We start from the raw sequence: 11,438 nt of genomic DNA, 5'->3' as shown, positions 1-11,438 counted from the left end.
AGATCATTCCAAAGGGCAGGCACCACAACTAAAGGTACACCTCCTAGGTCCCTTCAGATTGTTTTGTTTCCTTGTAGGGCATGTGGACAGGCAGATACCATTGAAGAAAGGCAATCCTCTTAATAGCCTATCCACATTAGACCTTTACAGGTGATAACATCCTGAATTGTATCAGGAAGCTTGTAAGAAGTCAGTGCGGCTGGCTAGTGGGGTTTATGTGGGTGTACTGAAGTATGCTAAAGCTATGATTCTTCAGTGCCAAAATGGTTTATCCAATAAAGTTATGCCTTTGGGATTACAAAGTTCCTGAGTGTGCCTGTTTCTTTTGGGTTCATTAGTCGGACCATTGACACTAGTTATGTTTAGCCTAGAGAAGAGATGGTTGCAAGAGGGAAACATGATAGCTGACTTTAAATATCTGAAGGGCTGTCAGACAGGAAGATCATTTGGAGTGTTCCAAAAAACAAGCCAATAAACAATGCATTTGGATTATAAAAGTAGGCTATGGCTATCAGAGCTTTTCAACAATGAAACAGATTGCCTCAGGAGCTGAGGCACTATCATTTACTGAAGACCTTTAAATAGGCTGGATTGCTTTGTACCAGGTAGCGGGATGGACTAGAAGGCCTCAAAAGATTCCACCCAAACCTTGTGTTCTATGATTCTGTGAACGAACTACTGTGTTTCCCCGAAAATAAGACCTAGTCTTATTTTCTTTGGGGCCCCAAATAAGTACCAGGTCTTATTTTCTGAGGATGTCTTACCCACTTACCTTAGGACCACCGCAGCCAGGTTTCCCATTCCCTGACACCTGTCAAACCAATGCCTGACTTCTGGCCCAGAAGCTGCTTGGCTTGTGCTGGTGCTGCTGCTCCCAGCAATAGGCTGCATGGTACGTTGTACCATTGCGCACATAAGCAGCAGCACTGGCACGATGTGCAGTATGGCCTACTGCTGCAAGCTGCGGCACTGATGCAATGAGCCTTGCAGCATCTTCCCGTGAGCAGTGGCACTGGCGTGACATGCCATGGGGCCTTCCATGATGAGCCAAGTTGTCTGCTGTGAGTGGCAACACTGGCGTGATGCACCAGATGGCATCCAGCCTTGAATGGCAGCAGAAGTCAGGCAACAGCACAACAGGTGTCGGAAGCCTGACTGCAGTGGTCCTAAGGTAAGCAGATGCAGGGCGCTCCACCACCCCCCGACCCTAGCTTGATTTTTATGCATGCACCTCGCCCCACTTCATACAACCAGATGGTGGGCAGGGCTTAACAGGGTTATTCTTTGGGTAGGGCTTATATTAGGTGCAGGCATGAAAATTGGGCTAGGGCTTGTTTTCAAGGTAGGTTATATTTTCAGGGAAACATGGTACAAAAAGGAATATATTTCAGAATTAGCCACCTTTTTCTAACTAGTTGTTTATATTGCTTTTCAACAGCTATCTACCAACATACATCATAAAATTTTTTGTCCCTAGTGCCAGTCCTTGTAATACAGCAATTCCATACCATAACATTGTCCATCCTATGGAGAAAAGAAAAAAGGTGGAGGAGGAAAATGTGTTCCTTGGACAGTATATGAACAAGAAAATAATTTGTTTTACCAGGAAGCCAGGAAAAGCATTAGAGAATTTATAGAGGAAGATAAAGTCAAACCCTTTATATACTTTTTAAAAAGTAAACTACATTGGGACTGATTAGCGTAAAACCAGACTATTTCTAATTTCACTGGCCAAATTAGACATAACCAGTTTAAAAAAGTAAAAGGAATCCATTTTTAATAATGTCTTGACTCACATGATACACTTAAGGCAAAAAAACAAACCAATTGTAGCTTAGCATGCTATATTAACAGTCTGGCGTATAAACCCAAAAGATTACTTAGTTGTTACTTGTCTCATAAGAATTCCTGTAACTGAATTGATTGAACAAGTAAGTATGCAGGCAACACAGATGTAATATAGTTTAGTAAATAACATACCAGGAAGCCTGGAATACTCCTGCCATCACCTTCTGGAGCACCTGTTTCTTGGCCAATCAAAAGGGACGATGAAGAAAAAAAGATTGAAGACTTTCCAGCTCTGGAAATTCTGTTCCCAAAATAGTCTCAAGCTAAGTGCCTCTTTACTTTACACACACTCTCCTGTTCACTTCCCTGGGTTGTGCCAATTTCCCTTTCTTTGTTTGATTTAACAGTCCCCATTAAAAATATTATACATTTTTGGAAAATCCCTATTGCACTTGCTCTTTTGTTTTATCTTCTGTTTAGCAGTAATATTTCTGTCATCAAGGTACAGCTATCAAATGACTTTATTCCTTCAAAGTACAGGTAGTCCTCGACGTGCAACAATTCATTTAGTGTCCATTCAAAGTTACAACAGCTCTGAAAAAGTGACTTATGACAATTTTTCACGTGATCATTGCAGCATCCCCAGGGTCGTGTGATCAAAGTTCAGACACTTGGCAATTGATTCATATTTATGACAATTGCAGTGTCCTGGGGTCATGTGACCACGGCTTGTAACTTTCTGACAAGCAAAGTCAATGGGGAAGCCAGGTTCACTTAACCATGTTACTAACTTGACAACAGCAGTGGTTCACTTAACAACTGGTTTAAAAAGGGACAAAATTAACTTAACAAATGTCTCACAGTAGAAATTTTGGGCTCAATTGTGGTCATAAGTCGAGGACTACTTGCATATACCTTGAAATACACTGCTCAAAAAAATAAAGGGAACACTTAAACAACACAATATAACTCTAAGTCAATCACACTTCTGTGAAATCAAACTGTCCACTTAGGTAGCAACACTGACAATCAATTTCACATGCTGTTGTGCAAATGGAATAGACAACTGGTGGGAAGCATAGGAAGTTAGCAAGACATTCCCAATAAAGGAGTGGTTCTGCAGGTGGTGACCACAGACCACTTCTCAGTTCTTATGCTTTCTGGCTGATGGTTTGGTCACTTTTGAATGCTGGAGGTGCTTTCACTCTAGTGGTAGCATGAGACGGAGTCTACAACCCACACAAGTGGCTCAGGTAGTGCAGCAGCTCATCCAGGATGGCACATCAATGCAAGCTGTGGCAAGAAGGTTTGCTGTGTCTGTCAGCATAGTGTCCAGAGCATGGAGGCGCTACCAGGAGACAGGCCAATACATCAAAAGATGTGGAGGAGGCCGTAGGAGGGCAACAACCCAGCATTAGGATTGCTACCTCCACCTTTGTGCAAGGAGGGACAGGAGGAGCACTGCCAGAACCCTGCAAAATGACCTCCAGGGGGCCACAAATGTGCATGTGGCTGCTCCAATGGTCAGAAACAGACTCCATGAGGGTGGTATGAGGGCCCAATGTCCACAGGTGGGGGTTGTGCTTAAAGCCCAACACTGTGCAGGACGTTTGGCATTTGCCAGAGAACAACAAGATTGGCAAATTCGCCACTGGTGCCCTGTGCTCTTCACAGATGAAAGCAGGTTCACACTGAGCACATGTGACAGACATGACAGGGTCTGGAGATGCCGTGGAGAACATTCTGCTGCCTGCAACATCCTCCAGCATGACCGGTTTGGCAGTGGGTCAGTAATGGTGTGGGGTGGCATTTCTTTAGGGGGCCGCACAGCCCTCCATGTGCTCGCCAGAGGTAGCCTGACTGCCATTAGGTACCAAGATGAGATAGATCCTCAGACCCCTTGTGAGACCATATGCTGGTGCGGTTGGCCCTGGGTTCCTCCTAATGCACGACAGTGCTAGACCTTATGTGGCTGGAGTGTGTCAGCAGTTCCTGCAAGATGAAGGCATTGATGTTATGGACTGACCTGCCCGTTCCCCAGACCTGAATCCAATTGAGCACATCTGGGACATCATGTCTCGCTCCATCCACCAACGCCACGTTGCACCACAGACTGTGCAGGAGTTGGGGGATGCTCTAGTCCAGGTGTGGGAGGAGATCCCTCAGGAGACCACCCGCCACCTCATCAGGAGCATGCCCAGGCATTGTAGGGAGGTCATACAGGCACATGGTGGCCACACACACTACTGAGCCTCATTTTGACTTGTTTTAAGGACATTACATCAAAGTTGGATCAGCCTGTAGTGTTTTTTTCCACTTTAATTTTGAGTGTAACTCCAAATCCAGACCTCCATGAGTTGCTAAATTTGATTTCCATTGATGATTTTTGTGTGATTTTGTTGTCAGCACATTCAACTATGTAATGAACAAAGTATTTAATAAGAATATTTCATTCATTCAGATCTAGGATGTCTTATTTTTGTGTTCCCTTTATTTTTTTGAGCCGTGTAGTTTGTTGGTCCTTTGATGAAAACTCCATGAGGGTGAAGTAGGAAAAATATATCTGTTATCATTGTCAGCACATTTAATGGCATTAGATTAATTGAACTATATTTTTAAAAATAACTAGATTGTACACACAAAATTTATTTTTAGATTTCAACAAGTTGCAAAGGAGTAGGAGTAAAAGACAATAGTATGAAAAAGATATCTATACTGTTGATTGTGTTAATTTATTAAGATTGCTCTCAGACCCAGGCTTAACTGATATCTGAATGCAAACAATTCATAGATATCAACATCTCTAAAACAATAGATTACAAAGTTACCCAGCAATATTTATATTTCTGCTTAATATAACTGCTAAAAGTGGAAAGACAAAAACAGGAATGATATGTACAAGTAATGATTTCGTAAGAGATGTGTGCATGAAATTAATCTACAACCCACCTTGTGCATTATGTATATTACATGTATATTTTCTACCACAACAAACCTGTGCACTCTATTATAATTCAGTAGTTCTCCACTGACTGTCAAGTAAAGAAGTCTAAAAAAGAAGTCATCTGCTTGAATTTAATTTTTTTTAAATTTTAATCTTTGCTATCCTATCTTTCAACCAAAGAATAGCTTACATCTATTCAATAAAAAAAATAGTCCCTGCCTTACATGCTTAGAGTCTAAAATGCATCACCAAATAAGAACAGAATGAAGAGGAAGATAAAAAATGAAAGCTAAGCCTAATTAAATTTAAAAATTAATTTTACATAATGACCATTGCAAGAAAAAGATAGGGACCTTGCCTTTCAATAGCTTACGGAACAGTCTGCCTTCCCATATCATCTCCCTTGGTTACAGGCTGATTAAATGATCTATTTTTAAAACATTTTTTTCAGCAATCTATGTAGCTGAAACCAGGTGACTTTGGTAATACAAGTTTAGACTTATTTAAAACAACCCATCTAATTCAAGAATATCGAAATGTTCTCTCAGATCCTTTTATCTGAAATAAATTCTGCTTGTTCTTTGAAGGCCAAGGTTCTATTCAAATAGGTAGCAGGATAAGAAATATGCGTTTATTGTTTTTTCTTTGCAATGTGTTCTGTGTGATGGTTATTGTATCTCATTATCTTTTTCTTGCTCTGCTTTATTAAGGAAAAATTGTGTTAATAAATCTGCCAATCTAACTAACAAATTTCGTGCTGATCTTTTTTTTTTTTTTGGACACCCAAAGGATGGCTGCATAGCACTGCAGGAAAGCAAAGAGAAATCGGCCAGAGATGAAGTCTGTGACAAAGGTCCCCTTATAGGAATAGAAGGGAATGACGGGATTTTCCCCATGAGATGGCTTTTTGGCAGATGGATTTTTGAAACTGATCATGTCCATCAAAGTAGCAATTCTATAAGAATATCCATGACTTGTTTTTGAAATTCCAAATGTGCTCCCCAGCTTGTTAAAGTTTTAGAATAGATGTTGACTATCCCTGAAAGGTCATATATAAGCAGTTTGAATAACATGGAGTGGGAACAGTTGTCTTACTGTTATTTTAAAGTTCATCCTGATATGGAAATGTCATATGTTAAAAAACATTCCCATATAATGCATTCCTAGGTACTACTGGGAAAAAAATTGACAATATACAGTAATTGCTCGATCTAAGGATAGGATGCCACATGGTGTAGACTCTACACCAGTGGTGGAGAACCTATAGCATGTGTGCCAGAGGTGGCACTCAGAGCCCTCTCTGTGAGCACATGCGCCATCGCCACAGCCCAGTTCCATCATGTTTCTCCATTGCATTTCTTGCCATTTGCAGGGAAACAAAAGTTTGTGGGACTAAAAAAAAAAGTTTACTCAATCAATTCCAACGTCTCACGAAAGAAAAAGATCTCGCAAAATGCCCAACAAATATATCTCTGCTTTCATGTCAGTATGCTGTTTTATCATTTTTTCCAGCCATGTATGGATTTTTTTCCAATATTTTTTCACTTTTTGACATGTCCACCACATAATGATAATACAAGCCGGGTGTCTCGTGACATTTCCAACATTTTGCAAACTTATCCTTAAACATTTTTGCTAATCTTGATGGTGGAAAATGCCATCTATAAAACATTTTATAAAGATGTTCTTTGTACATAGTAGGCATTGTTAATTTATAGTTACTATCCCATAGTTTCTGCCACTTATCTAACTCAATCGGATAGCCAAATTTTTTAGCCCATGCTATCATTGTCTCTTTTACTTGTTCATCCTCCATCTTAATACTTAATAAATAGCTATACAATTACTTTATTATTTTTTCATCTGTCCCTATTAACAGCTGATCTATTTCTATTAAGTCTTTGTAGAAACCATACCTTTTAACATCCTTCTCATATCTAGATTGTATCTGCAAGTATGACCGTCATGTTATCTCAATTCCGTGATCACTCAGTTCCTGTTTGGTTTTAAGTTCCCCCTTTTCATTCAGAATATCTTTATATCTTCATGTTCTCCATATCAATAACATTTGGGTAAATCAATGTCTCCATTGTGGACAGCCAGACCAGTATTTTCAGGTAATGTTCTTTAATTTTCTCCCATACAGATAGTAGTGCATTTCTAATATAATGTCTTTGGAAATAGCTATGTATTTTATTTTTTCCATCTATACCATAAAAAAGCATGCCAACCCAGTTGGAGATCATGTTCCTCCAAAGTCAATAGTCCTTTGTTCCTCAAGCCAATTCATTTTTTTCATCTGCGTATCAAAGCCTGATAGTACAATTCCCAGTCTGGTAGTCCAAGACCCCCTCTATTTTTAGAATCTTGTGACATTTTAAAATTTATTCTTGCTTTTTTCCCCTGCCAAATAAATTTTAATATTGTTTTGTTTAATTCCTCAAAGTATTTTTCCCAATTTTATTGGCATTGTTTGAAATAAATATAATAATCTCGGCAAGATATCCATTTTTATGGTGGCTATTCTTCCCATCAATGACAATTGCAGATTTTTCCACTTCTCTAAATCTGTTTTAATTTGTTGCGCCAATTTATCATAATTATCTTCTTTAATTGTTACACACTTTGCTGTTAATTGAATTCCTAGGTATTTTACTTTCTTAACTATCTATATGCCTATCTTCCTCATTAACTCTTTTTTCTGTGTATCTGTAATGTGTTTTTGGCTAATATTTTAGTTTTATCTTTATTTATTTTCAATCCTGCAACTTCCCCATATTTTTCTATTTTTTAAAATTAATTTAAGTCCAGTTTCTTGTGCAGCCTCCAAAATAAAAATCAAGTCATCTGCAAACGCCAATAACTTGTACTCTTCCTTTCTTATCTCCATACCTTTAATTTATTTATCTTGTCTAATATTTCTGTTTAACACTTCTCATGTTAATATAAATAATAAAGGGGATAATGGACATCCTTACCTTTTTAATATTAAAATTCTCTATCTCCATTTACCATCACCCTTGCCATTTGTTTGTTATATATAGCCTTAATCATGTGAATAAATCTCTCCCCAAAATCCATAAATTTTAGTTGTAACAACATAAGTTGCCAGTTTACATTGTCAAATGCTTTCTGCACATTCAGAAAAAGCAATGCCATTTGTTTTCCAGGATGTGCTTCATAATATTCCAGTGCATTTAAGATCATTCTCCAATTGTTTTTAATCTGTCTCTTAGGCAGGAAGCCATTTTGATCTGAATGTATAAATTCATTCAAAAACCTTTTCAACATCTCTGCTATTATTCAGGCAAATATTTTATAGACAGCATTCAGGATATTTGTCTATAGTTTCTTATCTGCATTAAGTCTGAATCTTCTTTCAGAATAAGAGTAATGTTTGCTTCCATCCACGAGTTTGGTACTTTCGCTTCAAACAGTACTTCATTGTAAACTTCCAGCATTGATGGGCCCAAAATATCTTGTAAATGTTCATAAAATTCTGCCGGCAGCCCATCTGGTCCAGGTGTTATTTTTGTTATTATTTTTTTGCCTCTTAATTGCTTCTGACAATTTCATCATTGATATCTATTTAACATGGCTTTCATTGTTTCTGGTATTTTAGGTAGATCTACTTTTTCCAAATATTGTTTAATTCTCTCTTCTGGAACTTTCTCCTGCTCAAACAGTTTTTCATAATAATCTTGAATTATTATTTTTTTGTCCTTGCTTTTTCTCGCGAAAGAAAAAGTTCTCGCAAAGTTGGAATTGATTGAGTGAACTTTTTTTTAGTCCCACAAACATTTGTTTCCCTGCTATCAGATCCATGTATCTGCCATTCTTCAATGGAAGAAGAAGGGGGAGAGTGTTGATACAAGTAATCCTTTTAAAAAAAAACAAAATTACAAGTCTCTATTTACATTAATAGCATTGTGTCCTTAGTAACACATATCTTTGCTTTTATACCTATAATAAATTCTTATTTCTATATTCTGCCCATTTGTACCACCTATCCTAAACTGCATAATAGTCCGATTCATCCTTGCCTTTTAATTCCACTGTGAATTTATCCATTTCCACACAGACCATTATTTTTTGTATCACATTCTCTTAGGATGGTATCTTTTTTGTTTTCTAGCCCTGTCATGATACCAACTCCCTTCTAGAATTAACCACTGAAACATTATATTTCTCTTAATCAATTGCATTGCAAGAAATTTATAATATCTTCTCTGTTCTCTTACTTTCTTTGGGATCGATTTTAAGGTTTGTATCTCTTTGTGTTTATATATTAGAGGTTCATCCCTCGTTATCTTAATATATTATGTCCCTTACTTTTTTTTCCCTAGCAAATCTAATGTGGACTTCTTGTGGTAGTCTATTATGTCTTGAATAACTAGTATGAATTCTGTAGGCTTCATCAATTTCTAGCAGGATCTCTTGACTGTCTTCTGTAATGCTTGTGCAATTAGCTCTGCCATGATGATACTCAGATCTTCCTCTTTGCTTTCCATAACATTCTGGAACCTCAGGTAGAACTCTGTGCAATCCATCTCCAAATGAATAATTTGTTCCTCTAATTCCTTGTTCGTTGTCATCATTTTTTTGTCCACTAAATTCCAATTTCTTCTCATTCTATATTGATCTAATTTACACCAGCTGTAATTTTTGTTCATTCTTCTTGGTGGCTTGTTGTGTTGTATTTACTTTGGCCTCTAATTTATTAATGACCCCTTTCATTTCCACATGATTCTTTGACATATTTTCCTGCACTTTCATCATGGTTTCTTGAATCACCAGCAGCATTGTCTGTATTGATTGCATATTAGATGTTGCACTTCGTTTTTCTACACCAAACATTCCCTCAATTGTCCTTTGGCCAGTTGGAGATATAACTGTTAATGATGGGTTAGATGTTGTCTTCTTTGCTGTTTTCAGAGTTGTTGTTATGGCCACTTGTCACATTTCTTAAACTTCTGTTTACTTCTGCCCACAGTACCAACCACTTTATATTTTATTTAAAAATTAATTTATATTAAGTCTCTTTTCTCTGCTAATTTCTCTAATTATTATTTTAATTGTCTTCTTCCATGTTGTAACTTAGTCCAACCTCTTAGATTCTCCTTATTATTTAAATACTTAGATCTTTTAATTTCACTATATCTCTACCTATCCCAGAATGTACAAATATCACAAATATTTACTTCTCAGTCCAACTTCCTCTTGAAACTCTTATCTTATATATAATATATTACTTAATTCCTTTTAGTCTGTATACTAAGCGTTATTAATTAATTCTATTGAATAATAATCTTAGGTAATAATTCATTAATAGTTCAGTAAATAGAATAATGATTCAACAGTAACTTGTCTATTACTATCTTATCAATCTAGCAATCTAATTAAGCAATATCTGTATTAGGAAAAATATAATTACAAATAAGAACTTAAATATATACAAATATGAATTGTATAAATATTTCAATATAAATATATAACTGTATTTATAACTGTATGTGAGTAATATATAGCTTTTATAATTACAATAAGCAAACAGTATATGTAAATCTATATTTTTTCCAAAGTCTCTTAACTTCTCTTAATTTAAGCTTAATAGGTAGTCCAATAATCCTACTTAGTCATTCACTGTCAGCACCATCAAACACTGTCTTTCAATATGGTTCTGTCTTCTCGGGTGTTACTCTCTCTTCCTCCTTCAAATCTCAGCTTTACTTTCTACTTTCCTTCTGCTACTTTCTGTTCCTTCTATCACTCTTACTCTTTTCACTTTCAAATTGGATCTCCGGTTCCTTCTTCCAGACTCTGCCTGGAGACCAATAATGCAGAAGAAGTGAGAATTCTCATTGGTCCTTTCATATTCAAAATTCTGAAGTTCAAGGAGAATGCTCATTCCCCTCAATCCAGGCCCATTTATTCCTCTGGGGCAGGAAGCATTCATGTCTTTCCCCACTCTCTTTGGGAGTGCTTGAGGGGCCGCATCCATGAGCTCTGCTGGGATCCCCATGATGCCTCAGATTTGAGGCTCTGCCTCTTTCTGTGGTGCCCCTCCCTTGCCCAGGCTCCCTCACCGGGGTTGTGTTTGCACAAGTGGGTGGGGGAGGGTGGGGGGAGGGAGGCAAGCCAAGGCTCAGGTAAGGGAGTGACTCACTCCTTTGCCCCAAGTGGTGCCTTCATTCCCCCAGAGTGGTAGGAGGAGAGAGAGAGAGGCCCATGGAGTCCTTGGCACCTTTCTTCAGCGGTGTCTCAAACCCATGCAGGATGGCAGGGCAGGTCCGGGCCTGTGTGGCGGACTGTGACACTGGGTGATCCCCAGAGACACACACAGAGAGTGGGGATAAATGGGCAACTGGGTGCGCGGCTGACAGTTGGCTTCCAGCACTGGACAGGGTGGGGAAGGGAAGTGGCTGGGCTGCTACTGCCTTTCATTGGGGTGTGTGGAGCAAGGTGGGCTCTTCTTGCCATCTTTTCTCCCCTCACCAGGCATGGCAGGGCTTCCTGCCATTCACTTAGCCACCCGCCACCTTTTATCGATGCAATTTGGGGGTGACAGATAGGTGGGGGCAGGGCAGGGGAGGAAGTCTATTCAGCCAGTTCATCAAACTTCAGAAAAATTTTGCTACAATTGCTAGTGAACTAGTGCAAATCGGCTGAATCCCAGCACTTGTCATATGTTGCTTCCGCCCTAAAG

The sequence above is a fragment of the Pseudonaja textilis genome, chromosome 6 (genome assembly GCF_049901715.1).
Source record: "Pseudonaja textilis isolate UNSWEBS1 chromosome 6, rPseTex1.2, whole genome shotgun sequence".
NCBI classification, from domain to species: domain Eukaryota; kingdom Metazoa; phylum Chordata; class Lepidosauria; order Squamata; family Elapidae; genus Pseudonaja; species Pseudonaja textilis.
This window is presented reverse-complemented; position numbering follows the sequence as displayed.